Raw genomic sequence first — 18,550 nt, 5'->3', positions numbered from 1 at the left:
TTTTACTGTTTGGTAGCGTGAAGTAGGAAGGAAGACTGGCATTTGATGAGTTCAACTTCTTGGACCTTCTCGGCATTTTACTGGACTCACCAAATTCTCTCCATGCTGTTGAGAACTGGTTGTATCTTTTCCTTTTGTAAGGTAGATCCTGACTCAGGTTCTTTAGCTAATTCCTATTTCAGGCCTGAATTCTGGGTGTGGAACGTCACAAAATTGAAGGACTTTAGCAAGGTGCCAGGTCTGCGTTAGAGGGTGAGAGGCCATTTCAACATGCCCAAAACCTGGTATTGGCCGTATGTCCTGAAACACTATGTCATTTTTGTGATCTAAATTTGGAGCTGTTCAGAGAAGAGTTTTCTCTTTTTATTCCTCTCACCCAGAAAAATGAATTTTACAAACTCGAAAGGTGTTTATACTGTGGCAGGATATTTGTACATGCATGAAGCTTGAAGCCACACTTCTTCTACCTCCCACCCTGACTGATCTCACTCTTTCAAGATTTGTTTTGGCTAATTCAATGTCCTACAGCACCTAGGGAGAAACAACTCTGAATACATTATTAAAGAAAAAGTTTGGCAGGATAGGTACATCCAAAAAAAAAAAAAGCCAAGCAAAGGTGTTTTCACACTGTGTGTGGTCACAGCACTTCAGCAAAGCAAGGGCTAAGTGGCTAAGCACCACTTTCTCTACTGCCATATCTGCTTCTCATGGCAAAAGGCTGTGTTTTGGGGTCGTGCTGGAAGTGCCTTCCCTTGGTTGCGTTCACATGTTCTTGTGCAGGTTCTGCAAGTGCAGAAGGGTTTGCTGCGCTGATCTGCATGGCTAGCATTAGAGGGGCTCTTCTTGAAAGGTCCTGTCATCTCTATGGACGCGTTTGGGCATGGATGTTCAGCCCATGGATGTTACTTCATCCACTTGGGCAAAAAGCTTCTGCAGAAAGATCGTGTTGACTGATGAGGAGCAGGAGGAGGGATGCTGGTCCTGATAGGGACCGGTGGTGGGACCTGGTGTGACCTGCAGCCCTCCTTGCCAAGAGCTTGAGGGAATGCAGAGTGAGTGATGAGAAATTACTGTATTAAAATCAGGGCAATCAAATGGTTGAGGGTGCCTGGTGGCTCAAAGTGACCATGCTGGAGGGGCGCGCTGGTGTGCACCATTTTCTGTTTCAGAATTTGAATTTTGGTCCTCCTGACCTTCTTTTCCCTTGTTTGACAGAAATCTGGGGTTGCTCTTCAGGCAATGCTGAGATGAGAGCATTAACAGAGATTTTATAGTTAAATATTAGGGATTCACAGCATGTACTTCAGCTGCACAGGTTTAAGTTCATGTAATGAAATATTTTATCTCCTTCTATGTTACTGTATGAAATAATAAACATTATAAAGACAAAGATTTTTTAAAATTCAGCAGACATTTTTTCATTTGCAGCTAGCCTATGTGTTATTTATTTTAAAATACATACAATTTTAAAAGCAAATGAATTGCTTATTTCTATCAAATTGCTTTGCTTTATAATGCGTAGGGTTTTTGTGTTTTTTTGATTGCTTGTTTTTATGGTTTACTTTTTTCTTTCTGTGCAATTACAGAGGATTTAAGAAAGCAAATGCATTCAACTGTGTTACCGGTGGTAGAAAAGCCCACATGCAGACTATTGTAGGTATAGATAAACAGTGGGCATTGTGATTTAAAGGTTGAATTCAAGATTTATTGTCACTATTTCTTAAAAAGCCAATTTTAAAGGTTGCTCATGAATGCCTATGAAAATGCCAGCTCTTGAAAATGAATGGAAATTGTAGCAGTAATAGTCACTCGCAATTGTATTTCAACCAGTCTGAGGTTGTTTCGCCGAGGCTGGGGTCGGGTGCCTCTCCCGGGCGCTGCGCGGCAGCTTCCCGCAGCGGAGCCAAGAAGGGTCGGGGAGAGGTGAGGGGCTGCAGCTCCCCTGCAGCACTCGGGTTTGCTGCAGGGGTTTGGAGGAGCGTTTCTGTTCCTCTGAGAAGTGTCCCGTAGCATTGGCTGGGCTGGTCCCGCAGTTCTTCCAGTGCGGTTTCCCAGCACATCGGCTTCAACAGCAGCCGGCGTTTAGGATGTTCCTGCTTGGTTCCTGCAGCGGGGTTTGGAGGCTGCTGCACCTTCTTTCCGCTCCTCGCGTTTGTGCTCTCTGCAACTTGAACTGAGCTGACGCTGATCAGAATCAGTGGGCCGCTGGTTTTGCCTCGGTTCGAGTCCCTGGTCTGGGTCACGCCTGGCTCTGCAGCCACATGCGAAACCCGGCAGGAGCGGGAGCAACAGCGGCAAAACCTGCGGGATCGGTGTGGATGTTCACCTTGCTTTCCCTTCAAATAAGAGCTGCGTTATTTGGGAAAAACAGAAATGTTGTGTAGTTGATGCTCTGAAGTTTTCGCATCATCTAGAAGGGAAATGGAAAGAGATCTGTATTGGTATGTCTTCTTGTTTCTTAAATTGTGATATTTACACAAAGTTTTTGCATGCCACTAAATCTCAACAATCCTAGAAGAGTGTTGGGGTGCAGCTCGGTGTTTTGATGATATCTCAAGTAACCATTCTGATGTTCAGTATTTAATGAAAAGCAGAAACCTCGATGCAATTAAAAGACAGGAATTTAAAGCCTTAGGAATGGTGGCCAGCCTGGTACTTCTGCTGTACCAACTGACGAATCTTGCTTTACAGCTGCATCTGGGACCAGTCTTTGTATGTCCTTTATCTCTTTAATTCCTCTTGCATGGAACAAAACAAATTGGAAATGAAAAACACTGGCTTATTGTATTCATCTGAGGACATGCTAATTGAAAATGATTGCTTCATACTGGGCTGGATTCAAAAATATGTACATCTCTCTTTTCCTCTTCTACACATAAATCCATGAAGTATTTGTGTTGAAACAGGAATTACTAGGCCAGAGGGAGAGAGATAAGTAAAACAGAGACAGGCATTTGGGAGGAATCCGTACAATGGACCCGATTCCCATGCCAGCTCCGAGGTCGTTGGGCACAGAACTGATTGCCAGAACCTACATTTTCGTTGAAATGTAGAAGTAAAGCAAAGTTTTAGGCCCACAAAGATAGCTTGGATCTGAAGTCTGAAGGGATTTTATCTAACATTTTCTTGATTCCATCACCTGAAAACCTTAGTAAAAAGACCTTCAAATTGCTGGGAGCTTGGGGGGGTTGTTTGTTTGTTTGTTTGCTTTTCTGATACCAGGTGAAATGTGTGCGATGTCTGTGCTGCATGCTGGCCGTGTCCATTTGAGGGATTAAAGAAAAATAAGAGGCCAGTTAATATTATAAACGAGGCAGTGTGCTGCGGCGCACAGACTGTATGGTCCCTGTGTTACGAGAGCACACACTTTTCCAGTTAGGAGCGCCGTGCGCACAAGCCAAGTATAAAGTCCCATACACAACAGTAGATCAAAGAATAGCAGTAAATGGGTGTTTCAGCTGAGAACTGTTTCTGACAGATCACAGATGCACAGCTATAAGCTCCTTCATTGCTAAATTACCAGTTATTGAACAGTGGCCAACAGCAAGATGTGGGCCATAATGACATTTCTTTATTGCACAAAATGACGTATTTTTGTTATCTTGTTTATCATTGCCATTATTATGGTGCCATTTTCCTCCTAGGCCGCTTACACAGCATTGGAAGGGCATGAATTCGGGCCAGCCTCATGTTGTGCACAAGGTGTAGAATTTACCAGGTTTTCATAACTCTGCAGCTGACATTAAAAGCAACAACAAAAAAAAGTTTTGACTTACTGTGGTCCCTGACTCGAGGTCCCCTTCCCTCCCTCAAATGCTGGCATATATTTGGAGCTGGATTGTTGTGTTTGGTATAAAAACCTTCTAGTTTTATTTGTTCATTTGTTGTCAGTTAAGGATAGGAGATGCAGAGCCAGCGGGGTTGCGTCCAGGACAGACGGGTCACGTTTTCACATAGAGCCCGGCCCCACACGCTAAGAGAATATCCCAGGAGAAGCCGTGCGAGCCCAGCCTTGCTGAAATAGTGGATTTTTTGCTTATGTTTGCAGCACTGCTCCTGTGCTGGGCTGTGTGGTAGGGGGTTACACCTGGCACCCCTTGGCCCTTGTCTGTCTACATGGGAACCGGGTAACTTGATTGAGCAAGAAAGGTCTCATAGCACTCGTTGTGCCCTAAGAAGTGACTCTTCAAAGCAACCTGCATATGGATTCAGCAATCCCATGCTCTTGGTAAAAGCAGAATCCACAGAGCGAGCAGGTCGGTCTCACAGTGAATACTCAGTCCGGGACGGCAGGAAGAGGTGCACGGCTGTGGTGCCCAAGGAGAAGAGCCTGGGAACAAGACGCTGCCGTGTCCGCGCTGTCCGTCCCGGAGCAGACGCGCGGCTCTCCAGAAGAAGGTCAGTGTTACGTGCGCTGCCTTGTCGGAGCTGGCGCTGCTGCCGGCCCCTCGGAATAGCTCCGCAGTCGCCCTGGGGGGAATAGCTTCCTCTCTCCTCACTTGCCCCCACAGCATTTTTCCTTCGCATGTCTGCAGAAGTGAAGCTCTCCAGCAAAGATCTGCGCTCCACTCAGTGTCTCACATACCTTGGGCCCCTGCCACTGGATGCCTTGCGGGAGAAGGAGCCGTGACCCGCACAGCAGGGACGATTCCGATGGATACAGCGATCCCCAGCGGCAAACAGAGGGCAGGTTAATGCCACTGCAGGCAGGATGGATGGCCCGAAATGCCCAAATGTCTGGCATTTTTGTGGTTCCCTTTGAGAGGCCACAGCTAAAGCTGTGACGGGCCCATCAGGTTGGCACAGTGTTTCCATGGCAACTAAAGATAATACCAAATATTCCTTGTGGATGCTGCTGTGGGAAAGTAACCTTCCAGCCATCACCACATGAATATGCTTTTTTTTCTATTTTTTTCTGCCTTATGCCAAAAATGTTTTATCAGATGAGAAAACTGAATTTAATGGAGAGAAAGGACTCTAAAAAACAGTTGCAAGGGCTTGAATCCACTGATCTGATTCCTTTGCCTTGCAATGTGGTCTTGCAGCTGATTTGCAGAGAAGACCAGCCGGTGGGAGAAGGTGATTTTACCCAGTGCCGGTGGTGATTTTTCTCCTCAGCTGGCCAAACCTTTCCTGTGCCCTGGTGCAAGCACATTTCCTATTCTCATGGATGTTGTTTGCCAAAATCTGGTGCGTGTAGCTTTTAAGGGTGAAGGCACGATGTGTCTGTGGTAATCTGCTGGCGTAATCCTCTATGGTGGGGTATGTCCTCCGTGCGGTTGTAGTGCCAGGGTTTGCTTTAACTTGGAGAGCCTGCGGGCTGTACTCTTACATTTAAGAGCTGTGATTTTGTCATGGTATGTTTTGAGGGAAAATTGTGTGTTAGTCATGGTAAAAAATGTCAATGGAGAAGCAAAGAAAATAATGAAAAGTTGGGGCGTGTTTTGTGGCAGCCTGAAAGGGGGTGGTTAGGTATGCGGACTTGGTTGATCTTAAGCAGAACTGGATTCATATGTCAAAATTAGTAACACACTCTTCATTATAAACAAGATTTAGAGGTGGTGAGAGCATCCTGAACCCTTTATATTATTTCTTTGGCCCTCATCTGGGGCTCTAATTTTAAAATGTTTTCTGCTAAGTGGGCACGGCCTGTCCTGTTGGAGCTCAGCATTTGATCTCCTTACCCCTCCGTGCTTTTCTGTGCTGCTCTCTTTTATTTCTTAAGGGTACCCCAGAAAGAAAGCAAGATAAGGGAGTACATTTGACTGTTGAAACCTGACTGCACTATCTGCTTTCTTGAAGTCACTGGATTTTATTTTTCCACACTGGCTTCCCCTGCCCTACAACCTGATCAGGCTTTGGCCTTGGCCTCCCAGAAGTCATCTTTCTCTTCTTTGTCCTTCTAGACCTTTTCTCCACAAGTTTGAGCTCAAAATCTCTGCTGCCTCCAGTTCTTCAGCTGGGAGGTGCCACAGGATTTAGCGTAGCACCTAATTAGCCTGGTTAGGCCATATGCTGCCTTTTGGGCCTTACTTTCTTGGCAGCTCACTTCATTGTAGCCAGCTAAATCTAAGCTGCTTCTCTTTGGATCCCCAAATGGTTAATGGGAAGAGCGTGATGACAGTGTGTCCCAGCTGTCTGGGATACCTGTGCGAGGATGGAATGACTCACTCTTCTTCTTCTGGATAGCCTCTGCTTTTCTGCATTATCTGTAGGAGAGTCTCAATGACTCTTTGATGCCCGGAGATAAGAGGCATCACCACAGAATGTCCAACTACTGTGACACAACATGTGGAGGAGACAGTCATCTTTAAAACATTAAAGCTGTCTCCTACCAATGGTGGGTAAGGAAGCTGCTAGTACAGCCCAGAGGCACAAGATGAACCTGTACCAACAGTGGCCAGTGTCAGCTGCCTCAGGAATGGGTAAGAAAACTGGAATAGTCAAATGTGGAATGACCTTCCCATCATGTAGGAGTCACCTTGATTGCTAAAGGTTAGAGAATGATGTTTTCTACAGGCTAGAGAATGCTATAAAGCCCAGAATCAGGGATTTTAATATCCTTTCCAAATGGTTGGAATGCTGTTTGAAATCTGACAGCTCTCAATAACGTTGCTGTGCACAAGTTTCCTAAGTCTCCTAACTCACTAACAGGAAAGACTACAAGACCCACCGCTTGTGCCCTTTTTATTTCCTTCACATATATTTTTCAAATGCACACTCTCCCTCTTTGATTTTTAGCTTCTCCGTAATTAGGAGCTAATTAGAAATGCAGCAGCCTCTAAGATAAAGTTTAAAGAGGTATTATTTCACAAGCTCCCTTTTGGCAGGGAAAAAGCTCAGAATGAGGTTTTGTGAGGTCTCCACATCTATCCAGGATCCTATCTTTAGACCCTGGCTCCAATTCTTTATCTTCAGTCTGGAGAGAGTTTTACATCCCAAGAAGGGCTTTTCTGCTAAAAGCCTGTCAATTTTTTTTTCCCAGTTGTATTAGTGGGTCTAATAAAAGATACTATTTCTGCTTGCAAAACTTGCTTCACTGTCATAAATTGTGTACTTATTTGCATATGGAAAGTTGATATTGTTTGGGCTTTCTTCTCACAAAGGAGAGAAGGATACAGCATTTAAAAATTGATAGTAGCTATTGGAAATATGCAAATCATACATTAAATACAAAAACTTATTTCTCTTCTCAGAGGTTGCACTGTGGCCACATAGATCACCATTTAATCAAAGCAAGTTCACTTGCAAACTAATGTCTTAAACAGATTAAACTGCTCATCTTGGATTTTTTGTTCAGTATTAAGATGACTGGAGAATAATTGAAGAGTGAAGGTAGAGATTTTAAAAAACATGTAGTTTAGTCCTGTGTAAGCAGCTTGCCTTATTCATATGGAGTTATAGTTTGCAAAAGTATAACTGAAGTGATTATCAGCATTTTACGTGCAGACTAGTGAAAATTAGTCCATTCTAGTGTGCTGTATGAAGAGCAAAGCTCAGAGAATGTTCTTGCTTGTGGAAAGCATGCTCAGTAGAAAGAGCTCAACATGTTGTAGAGAATTAAAAAGCAAAGAATCACAGCTAGGAACAACCCAAAGAGATATAAGTATATTCCTATGTCCGTTTTGTAGGTGATTAATGAGTCATGGAGCAGATGAGTGTTTAGAGCCTTTTGCTTTACATTTGGAAATGCGTCACTGTACGCATGCAGGTTGGAGGCTGTACTTGCCTATGCCCTTGAAATAACCTTATTCATCTGCACCTGGAAGTTGTTCTCCATCCACAAAATCTACTGGGACTATTTAAAGCCAGTTCACAGGTGTCTGAAATTTTACATATAGAGGTGTGAGACTATTTAAAACATGTGTGCAGGTGTTTACATTGCAAAGTGCAGGAGCAAGTCTGTGCACATCCAATTTAGGTCTGATGTTGAAAGACGGGGCTACCTTAAAGGAAGTCCAGGAACAGGTGGCAAGGTTGGCGTGTTCCCAAGTGCGTAAGAAAGGAGATAAACCATACAATAAAGGGATTATTTGCCTGCTATATGAAGTAAATTCTGTTTGCTATTTTGTTTCAAACACTTACCGGAGTCTTTGAAAGCTCAAGGGTGCCTTGGCATGCTGCTAGAACATGGCTTTATGTCTGACATTCTCTCCCACTTGTGGTTATTGATCTTCTGCAGATAGGAGGGCCTGATTTTTCCAGAGCTTTGCTCTTGACACGGTCCTTTATCCCCATAACCGCTGAAGTTGATGGACTCCTAAAGCAGAAGGCCACCAAGAGTGCCAACAAGCAGGAGTTGCCATGCACTTTGTTACTTCCAAGTGAAAATGGAACGGGGCTCTGTGAGTCTGACAGCAAATGCAAGCGGGCTTAGCTGTGCTTCACAGAAACCCATGGGATTGCCAAGATGAAGTGATTCACTTAGGGTGAAAGCTCAGTGGCAGAGCTAGGAGAGCCACATCTCCCCAGCCCGTGTCCTTCATGCCGCACCGTTTTCCCGTTGGGCACTTCCTGGACACCCAGTTGTCCCAGTGCACACTGGAGTCTTCTCATCTCCCTGGCCTTTTGCCTGAGGTGAGGGCCGTCCTGCCGCCCAGCTCAGACCTCCTATGAGTTGAGTAGCTTCAGCAGCAGCATCCGGGAGGAGCTCAGCACGTTGTAAGAGGGGCCCCACAGGGGCTTGAAGTCATCCAGCACCTTAAACACATCAACCCTGGATGCTCTCCAGAGCCAGAAAGTGCAGAGTCAGCACGCATGTATCAAACTGGAACACATCCAGGCCCTGGGAGGTTTGGGCTGGCTGTTCTCTGAGTTCTGCCTACAGTTTGGGGTCACTTCCTCTTGTTTTACCTGAACTGCTTTGGTCCAAACTTGGTCTTGGTTTCCTCAATCTGCACTTCTAATGCGGGACACGGCAACGAGGTTCAAGACAAGATGTTCTGTCTGGTGCTGCTTGCATAGATGTTATCGTGGAGTGTTGGGGGTTCCAGTTGTAATGATAGGAGGCATAAACAACTTGAAACACAAAGTAAACTCCTGCTATCAGAGTCACAAGGTGAGCTGTCCAACACAACATTGCTCACTGATTTTATATTTAATTTTAGAAGCTGAAACTAAACGTTTTAATTTTATATTATTCTCAACATAATGCTAATTTGCTCCATATGTCCACTCAGAGCTGAACGCTGCCATTTTGCATAAAAAGCATGTGTGTCAGTGATTTATTCCAAATAGCTTCTATTTTACTGCATTTCGTTTTATTCTCAATGAAGTACTTAACAACATGTTTCTCTTTAAGAATCTTACTTAATCATATGGATATAATTTTTTCAATTTACGTTTTCAGTTCTTTAGTGTGGTGGCCACAGGGTGTTTCTTAACCTAACAAGATTAAATGCACATGTTGGAAGCTGCTCATATTTGATTTTGAAGCACTTTCATTTCAAAGTCCTCCACATAAGGTACAGAAGTGATTGTGGTTTCCTGCTAGGTTAGGGGATGGAGGTAGAAGTCTCAGGAAAACCTTGGAGATACCTTCTAAACATTGGATAATCACACATGACAATAACACAATCTCATCTCTTTCAGAATTGTGGTCTACAGAGAGTGTTTAAGACTTTTTATTGGGGTTCAGAAAAAAAAAAAAACAGATTTAATTTTCTTGTCATGTCTGGGCTACAGTTCAACATTTCAATTTAAAACCTATTTCCGCTGAGTTCCATTTCCAGTTTTCCCTCAAAATATTATCTTGGAAAGCGTCTTTTATTCTCTTATTCATTTATTTATTTAGCAGCATATTAAAAATTATGCGAGACAGCTCACTGTGAAAGCCTTGTTATTCGAGCCGGCCTCGCGGAGCTGTTCCTGCGCACAGGCTGCTATTGGTCAAGTATGCCAGGAATGTCCCTTGGCAGCGCTCTCGGCGGCTACGTCATGCGGGGACGGCGGTGCCTGCAGAGGAGCCGGCGCGGACGCGGGAGGCCGGGCTGAACCGCGGAGGCAGAGTCCGGAGGAGATCCTGGCTCCCGTCGTTGTCAGGGTCGCAGCTGGGCCTGGCCTTGGGCGCTGTTGTAGGCTAGGCCTTTCCACAGCGGTCGTGCCCCCACAGCGTAACGCTCCGGTTTCCTCAGGCATCAGACCTGCTCTTGTGCCTTTTAAGAAATCATTTCATCCATCCAAACGCCTCTTCTCTAGATGGCAACCTCCAGCCACAGTCACTTCATGGTCCCTGAGGTCGCTTCACTTGTAAGGCTGCTGTTCCCACCTGGAACAGTGTTCGTCTGTACTCCTTTACGTCTTCTGTTGCCCTCTCTTCTTTTTATGTTATACTTAGCTTTTCATTTTTTTTTTCATAACTAACCTTGCTGTTATTTTACAATTGTATTAGTTTATTGCACTGAAATGTTGACACAGCTGGTAGGGAGCTAAGTGCTGTGGTTTCACACAATAAAATTTCAGACAATATGTGTAGCACTTCTTTTTCATACATATCATTTGAAAGCCACATGATTCACCAATATGTGTTATTGTTATCCACCCATGTGGGATACAATCTATTTTAAATTAGTGAAGTGACTTGCTAAACTCCCTGTAAACAATAAGACTGTGGGAAAGCATTAAGTGCTATTCAAAAAAGAACATTGCTATACTGCCTTTTATGCAAAAGGATCCCACAGTGCTATGGAGAATGGAGGGACCTGGCACTGCTGCCGTGGTGCCTGCTCTTCAGCAGAAAGCTACTCTTCACAATAGACTTCAGAAGGAAACTTGAGCACTTAAAGTTAGAGCAGGGTTTGAGGAAGATCCTAACTACCCTTGCTAGAACATCAGCGCGCTAGTGTGAAGCAGGGAGGCATCGCAGGACCTCAGCGAGGAAAAGGGGAGTCTGTTTGAGTGTGGAAATCCCCCTTGAGTTGTCTTTTTCCTTGCAGAGAAGAACCTTGGAGAAATCTTTATGCTGAGGATCATCCATGCAGCTCCTTCTTACCATAGTGGGTAAAGCACCACCTAGCAATTTCCAAGTGTAGATCCATGCGTGCCCACAGAATACTTCTCTGGTGGACCTGTCCTGGACAGCAGTTACTTACTTCATTAGATGTGAGGGTGTCTAACAGAGAAGCTGTAACTGTCAGTAATGTGTTTATTTATTGCCTTGGCAAAGATATGAACAGGACAGAAAGGCCAGCCTGTCGCAAAGGCAGACTGGGCTGTGTACAGATGTGTGTCTCTGTATTAGTGCATTAAAAAAGGGAAAAGTGCAGAAAAAAAGAGGGAAGTTTTTCATTTCATTCTTCTATAAAAATCTTTGCTAGATAATACATTCAAAACAGTTAAATTAAGGCTGATTATCAAGTCTGAAGCCAATATAACAACTTAAAATTGTTTGTTTAATTCCTGAATGCGTGCATTGTTTTATAGCAAACATTTTTAATTTGTGTGCTGGTCCTGCCTCTCTTCAAATCTCTTACTGGATTTGTAGTTTGCAAACCAGGAGAGGCAGTTTCCCTGCCGTTCTCTTTGCAGATCTCTCTCAAAGAATCAGAAGTGAAAAGTGCCCCTACAGCAGGCACAAAAGAGTTGATGAAATCCCAAGCGTGCATGAATATCCTATGCTGAAAGAGAGCGTTCAACACGTTACAGGAACAGCTAACAGAAGCAGGGTGTGTAATTTTTAATAACTGGGATAGAAACCTTCAGTGACATCTTTAAAATATAAATGCCTTTTCTTGTTTCTTTTATTTCTTTCCTCCCTTATTTTGCCTTTTCATCTCTACTCCTTTCAGTTCCATTAAGCTTCATTGTACAATAATGTATCGCTGTAGACTTTTTCCAATTAAGTTTTTGATTTTTTTCCTGCTTGTTACTATAAAACTCCAGATGTTTTTAGACTTCATGGTTCTCTGGATATTTTTTCCTTTATTTTAATCTTCTTTTGTAACATGCCACACATGTGGTATTTTGGCCTTTTAAGATGCTGCGCTATGCTAATCAGCCATAAGTTCTGGGGTGGGTTTTTTTGTTTTGTTTTGTAATGACTTTTTTTTTCCTTTCTTACTATTGTCCTCCTTAGAATTTTTTTTTTAATTGCAACTAGTTAATCCACATACACAATAACTGATTCTCCTCTTGTCCCAGGGCCACACTTGTTTTATTAGGCAAGTAGCTCTTCAGTCCAAACTTGCAGACTCTTATACCTGTAAGTAAATTATGAAAGCCTATCCCATCTCCCATGTACTCAAGTGCTTGAGGTGTAGAAGGATCCTCCTCCATGGAAAGCACAGTCTCTTATTCAAATATGTGACTAAATGTGGGCCAGAAGATAAATAAATAGGCAAAACTTAGCACAGAACCTCAGTAAAGTTTCAACCGAGATGGATGTAAATAGGTGACGCATTTAGATGCAAACTTGAATTGAAATGTTTTCTTGTAAAGCTGGGTAAGACAAGGACTCGTTGACACAGAGGACTAGATTTTTGAAGTGCTTGTAGTAAACTATATTTTTTGGTTAAATATCCCAAACAACTGGAGAGAATTATTTTAATTTTATTTGTGGTTCTTTGCTGGCACAGCTGGAGAGGGGTTTTAATTGATTCTGTTTAATCTTAATTTTGTCTCTAAAACAGGCAGATCTGGCTACAGATATTGGAGCAGAAAACCTTGGATTGTGTGGTGTCCTTTAATTTCAAATAGCTTGCAAGCTATTCAAAAAATACCAAACATATAATAATTTTCCAATTACATGTAAGCATATAAAGAGACTGATGTGTAGTTTTCAGGAGTGGCTGTCTTCTTGGCTTTTTACATGAGCATATGAATTTTACGTGCTATTTTTTTAAAAATGTTGCTCCATGCAGTGTTTTTTTTTGCCTGCGAGCCATAATACTGCATTCAGTCCAACTGTAATGAGGTTTCAGAAAATTGTTTGGTTTCCAAATGACATATTTAGCAAAACCTTATGGCAAAATTTGTGGCTGTCATGCTGCTGATAGTAAGATATCCCCAGATTCCCTGTTTCATTCCCGTACTTTGCAGCAAATTAATGCATGCAACCCTTCTTCTGACAAATGTTTATCCACCTACCTGACTAGAGACCAGCTACGAGATCTTGTGAAAATGCCAGGAAGCTTTCATATTTTCCCAGATATTTGGGATTTTGCTGGAAAGCATACGGAAAGCTCTGTCAGCTCACGGACGTGCCTGATATGTGACCTTCTGGTACTAAAGGAAATAAATCTAGAAGTAGTTCAAGGTTCAGAACAACGTTCCCCCCGTTTCCTGACAGAGGGAGATTTGCAGTGACGTGAGCGAGGCGTTTGAGAGCCCCAACACGCTGGTGCTCCGCGGACACGGGCTGGGATGGAGGATCCGGGGGAGCTGCTGCTCTGCCCCGCGCCACGGCAAGGACGTGGCCACGCGCCCGCGGTGCCCGGGATCGGCAGCAAAACCCCCTCGGGATCATCAGCAAAACTGGGCTTAGCAGGCAGGCCCCGACACGGAGCCCGTTCTCCCTCCTCCGTTAGGGGAGAATTCAGTGGCAGATGCCAATCGAACACCTCTTTCAGGATTTTCAGGGTTTTCGTCTTGCCCAGTTTTGTGTAAATTAGGAAATGTGCAGCTGAATTGCATAAGGAAAGTGGACTCCCAGTCTGCAGGGTGTTGAGATCAAGTGTCTGGCTCTAATTGCCCTGAAACACAACAAAACAGAACATCCTTTGCATTTATACTTCATCTGCTTTTCCCAGATTTTTGTTTTTCCCGTCCCCAACCACTTCACCTTTTCTTTTCCTATAACCAACAACTGCACAGTAATTTGCCTGAGGCCCTAAATGCTCTTTTACAATACACATAATAAAACAAATACAAGCAATACTCTTAGGACTCAAATGCAATATTGTGTAGAGGTGCCACTGTGCAAATACAAATTGCTCAAAGCTTCACAAAATAACATGGAAATTGGCCGCCCTTTGTGGGTTGCAGGTATCTGCCATCCTTATGGGGCTACAAGGGGAGAAAAAAACAGCCTCTGCCAACTTGAATCTGTAAATTTGCTATATGAAGTGGGATCTGGGGAGGTTGAGAGCTCGCTCCTGTGGGCTACTTTTTACGCACACAAAGAGTCCTGTTGAGTTCAATAAAATTCCTTGCACGAGTCATGTTACTCACGCGCGAGTATTTGCAGGATCAGGGCTTTCCATCGCTGCTGCCGCAAAGAATTTGAAATTAATCCAATCAGCAGTTAGCTAGAAAAGGAACAAAGCACCAGAACAAACATTTTTGTTTCTAGCGTTCAGTGGGGGGACTCACGTGCTTGGAATTACCTTCCCTACAGCTTGGAGCCCTGTGCGCCTCCTGCCATGTCCCCAGCGCTGGGCGCAGGGTGCTCTCAATCCTCAATGATTCACGTGCTGATTTCCTCCCTTCCAGAAGGGACACACGTCCCCGTGGATACTTTCATTTTTTCCCCCTAATGTGTTTTTCAATAAAATTCTCCCAATTTTGCAATCAATGGGGAAGAAAGACCATTTCACAGCGTTCAGAAGGCTTGTAGATGTTTTGACGAGACATCAGGTTTCCTATTGATAGTATTAACTGCTTTGGAATGAAATGTTTGGGGTTTTCCATCTGTAGGCTGTCTGAGATGTCAGCAGCCAATATGACCCGCTCTTTCCCTTTTAGGCCCATAAATAAAAGGCAGCTTGTTTAACTGATCTCGCAGCAGAGAGCAGAGGTGTATATTAATGAGCTTTCTCTAATGGCACACTGGACCTATTTAGCACTACAACTGTGAAGGCTTCTCTTTTTCAGTCATAACTCATTTCCTAAGAAAATGTCAGTTATTGCTTCACCTTATGGTCTGAGCTGTTTAGTTTACAGTTTATTTCTTCTGATCTGTACCACTGACAGATATTCTAGACATGGCTGTGATTAAATGAGTTTATAAAAATGGCAAAAATTTGATAATATAGACTCTCTTGGGAATATGTCGCTATTTCTGCGCGGCAGCATTCTCAGGTGCATCCAGAGTATAAAGTGGAAGCAAAGAAAAACATTTTAAGCAATTACAGTTATTAGATTAAATTGTTTTCTTAAGAAAATTATGATGTGTTTAGATCACTGAGAGATACTTTAATGTTTTCATAAATATGCCTTTTACATACATGATATTCTTGCAGTCACACTGCGGTGAGACTGTGGCTTGAAATAAAGATAATATACATATTTCCATATGGTAGTGGGCTAATTTAGCCCCAAGTTCTAAAGCACATTTTTCCCCATGGAAGCTTTATTATAAAAGCAGCATTAGTTATAAAATCAGATAATTGTGTCATGCTGTTTACTGTAATCCTGTGATGTTGTTTTGTGTCTGCGCTCAGGTGTGTGCAGGATGGCAGTGCTGGAAGCACCCGTTACCCATCTCGGAAAAAAAGACAAAAGTGCTATTGCAGTATGAGTATTGCTTTTGATAAACTTGTTTAAAAGTTCGGTGACTTTTACAGAATTTGAGGATTATGCAGCATTTGTTACGGTTATCCCAGCAAAATATCTAACGTTGTAGGATCAAGCATTGACAGGTTGAGGCCAGATGCCTGGGAGACACTGTAGGAAGCCTTCTTAGTTGATCAAATAGCTTTTTCCATCCTGAAGCCTTTGGAAATGGAGCATTTGTTCTTCGTAGTTGAAGCTGAGACACTGCTTGGGTTGCTGGCTCTTCCTAGCAGTCATTTGAAGGGAGAAAAAGCACCGCATTTCTCCAGGGATGGTTTTATGTGGTGTATGTATCTGCAGGGGTGGTGGGCAGGGATACCAACGTTATTCAGTAGTGGATCAGTAGTCCAGGAGTTACCTTGATTATCTCATCCTAGAGCGATATCCACAGAGGCCCAGGTGAAGTTACCTTGCAGCCAGGTTCTCACCCCTACTCCTTTTCCAGTCATTTTCTTGCTATTTAGCCATAGCTAATCCTGCCTTTAGCAATTCAACGTCCTCAAAAATACATGAGTTGCAGCCATATCCTTCTTTTTGCTGTTGTGTTCTCCCACCTCACCTGTTTAGACTGAATTTATCCCAGGTTTGGGACCATCCCACTATATATTATCCACTGTAGTGGAGCTCTAGTCTTGGCTTATGTTTAGGCCCTACTATAGAAAACATGATAAATAACAAAAGCCCTTAGAGTCCAGGCATATGCAGTGAAGTCTTGCTGCCAATGGTGTTAGGCTTTTGGATGATGCATTAACACCAAGAAGGCTCTTGACCACAATAAAAGTATAATAAACCCATATTTGTTTGAGTGTTGCTGCTTACATTGTAGCTCTGAGCATTCATGGAGGATCTGTTTCTTCTTTCCTGAAATGCTGATCCAGCAGAAGTCCTAAACATGTGTTTTCGTATGTTTAAGCCTGTCTTTAGGTTTTTTAGGACATTTGCCATTGGAATTTCTACTACTGACATCAATGGGAATGGAGCTGTACCTTCAATTAGTTTGGATTGTTGTGCATATTTTTCTACTTCACACTGGTCCATAGATACCGGAGCTGAAGACTGATAATCCATTAGAAAAACAATCTGAGAGTCAGAATTCCTGGATTCATGACTGAATAGCTGTGAACAGACTTTTGTGATCTGAAAGGGCTTTCCAGTTCTGAGCCAACAGGGAGACAAGGAAGATGAGGTTGTGGTGTGTCACTGCAGTGATGCTGGTGCCTACAGAACATCGATGTTCCAAGGGCCCCCTGATGGGGAACTTTGTTTTATAATATCCTTCTGGGATAGATCTTTTGATGGCCGTATGTCAGACCAATAGGTCTTTTTAGAGAGGGGAGGGTGGTCTGTGGAAGAGACTGCTGCTAGGGTCACAAAAATGGAAGAGCATCAGCAACGGAACAGAACAGCTTGATGATGCTGCTCACTTGTGATTCACTTGTGACTGCAGAGCTGAGCTGCAAAGTAGCTTTGTGTGGGAAACCAGTGAGATGAGCAGGCAACAGCCTAGAGGCCCCCACAGCCTCTGCTCCACCCAGGATTCCTCTACCTTCTCCTAGGGGTCTTCCCAGGTGATCCTTATATCCTCACCTCTCTACCTTTACCACCACCTTCCCACGTGCTGCTTATATCTCACCAAGTGTTCCTTGTTAACCTCTAATGGTTGGCCTCAGAAAATCCTTTTATCCATCAAGCAATCAGCATTATTATTTTTCCTCTTATTCCTACAGCTTTGCACACTCAGGATCTGGTTATGTTACCATCTGGTCCTATGTCAGTGCGTAAAGCTTTGGAAGAGCTGACTCTTGAGTTGGAAATAAAAGGATAACGGTTTGAAGGGGGAAGTTACAAAAAGGCAAATATAAGGCTGCAACCAGAGGAGACTGAAGAAAGGTAGGAGTAGAAAAGGTAGGAATAGGAACAATCATAAACCAGTCAATATTTAGGACCTCAAAACCTTTGCTGTGTTTGCCAGATACTGGCTTTATAGGATGTGTGATGAGAGCCATGGGCTTTCCAAACACTGCTTTATTTGTCATGGAATTAGCATATCTGCACATTTCAGACTGCTTCATTCTGAGTGCTCTCCAAATTTTTAGTGATGATTGCAGAGAATTATTTTTTTCTTTTTAAACCTTGGTGACCTGGCCACTTTGGAATCTCCCCTACCTCCTTTAACAGCTCACATGCTGTAAAGGAAGTCCAGACTAACTGAACTTTGGAAGTCACAGGTTGCATATGTCTGCAGATGACTCTGCAGAGCTTTCATGACTGTTGCAATAGCAAAAGATGAAAATCTTGCTGTATACCAGGTAGTTGTCCATGCATGTAGACCTGAATATATCCTGCTCCCGTGCATGCCTGTGTTTGTGCTTCTCTGGGTTAGTTTCCCAAGTCCCTCCTGGAGGCAGTACTGCCTCTGCAGTCAGCTACTGTCTGTAACACTGAAACTTGGATTGATAGCGGCCACTTTTCATTATTTATTTATTCTAATTTGATTTGAAACAGTTACTTATGAGTGCTTTACAGCATTGTAGTCGTGAAGTTTCTTAATTAAACAAATGCTTAAGCAGTCAGAATTGCTCAAGCTACTGGGTCTATAAAAGCTGAGAACAGACCTGCAAGATCTGGCTAGTGAAGAAGAGGGTGCAGGACAGCAGCAGAGTTCCCTTGGATTGATCTTGAGATGGATCCGGTCTCCTTGTAACAGTCCGTGTTCATCTGCTCCACTGTATAGTGTTTCAGCCACCTGAAACCAGCCTCTTTCCTGCCACAAATAGCCTCTTGTGGCATCTCCAGCAGCTCATCGTTACAGCCCACAGCGGTTCTTGCACCAGTTAAAACCTAGGAGGACTCATCAGAACACTAGTTCTTGCTTTAAATTCACTTTACTGACACCATTCCTTTAACTGCTCGGTACTTCAGACAGAACATGTGAGATATTTATAACCCATGTATTATTGAGCTACACACCATGTCTTCAGTGACAGATTAAATGAACAGCACAAAATGTTGTATTTTGTCCATAAATTTCAACGGATGTCTGAATGTTGGTTGATTTATT

The 18,550-nt window shown here is 43.3% G+C and overlaps 1 protein-coding gene across 1 annotated transcript in view; it reads left to right on the top strand.

Moving 5' to 3' along the window:
- Positions 1-18,550, top strand: part of GLIS1 (GLIS family zinc finger 1) — a 167,562-nt gene that overhangs the window by 115,190 nt on the left and 33,822 nt on the right. The gene's annotated exons all lie outside the window — the stretch shown is intronic.

The sequence above is a fragment of the Tinamus guttatus genome, unplaced genomic scaffold (genome assembly GCF_059628265.1).
Source record: "Tinamus guttatus ecotype Peru unplaced genomic scaffold, ASM5962826v1 Tinamus_guttatus_pri_ptg000044l, whole genome shotgun sequence".
Taxonomy (NCBI): domain Eukaryota; kingdom Metazoa; phylum Chordata; class Aves; order Tinamiformes; family Tinamidae; genus Tinamus; species Tinamus guttatus.
The sequence above is the reverse complement of the archived record's forward strand: the minus strand, read 5'-3'. Positions and strand labels throughout refer to the sequence as shown.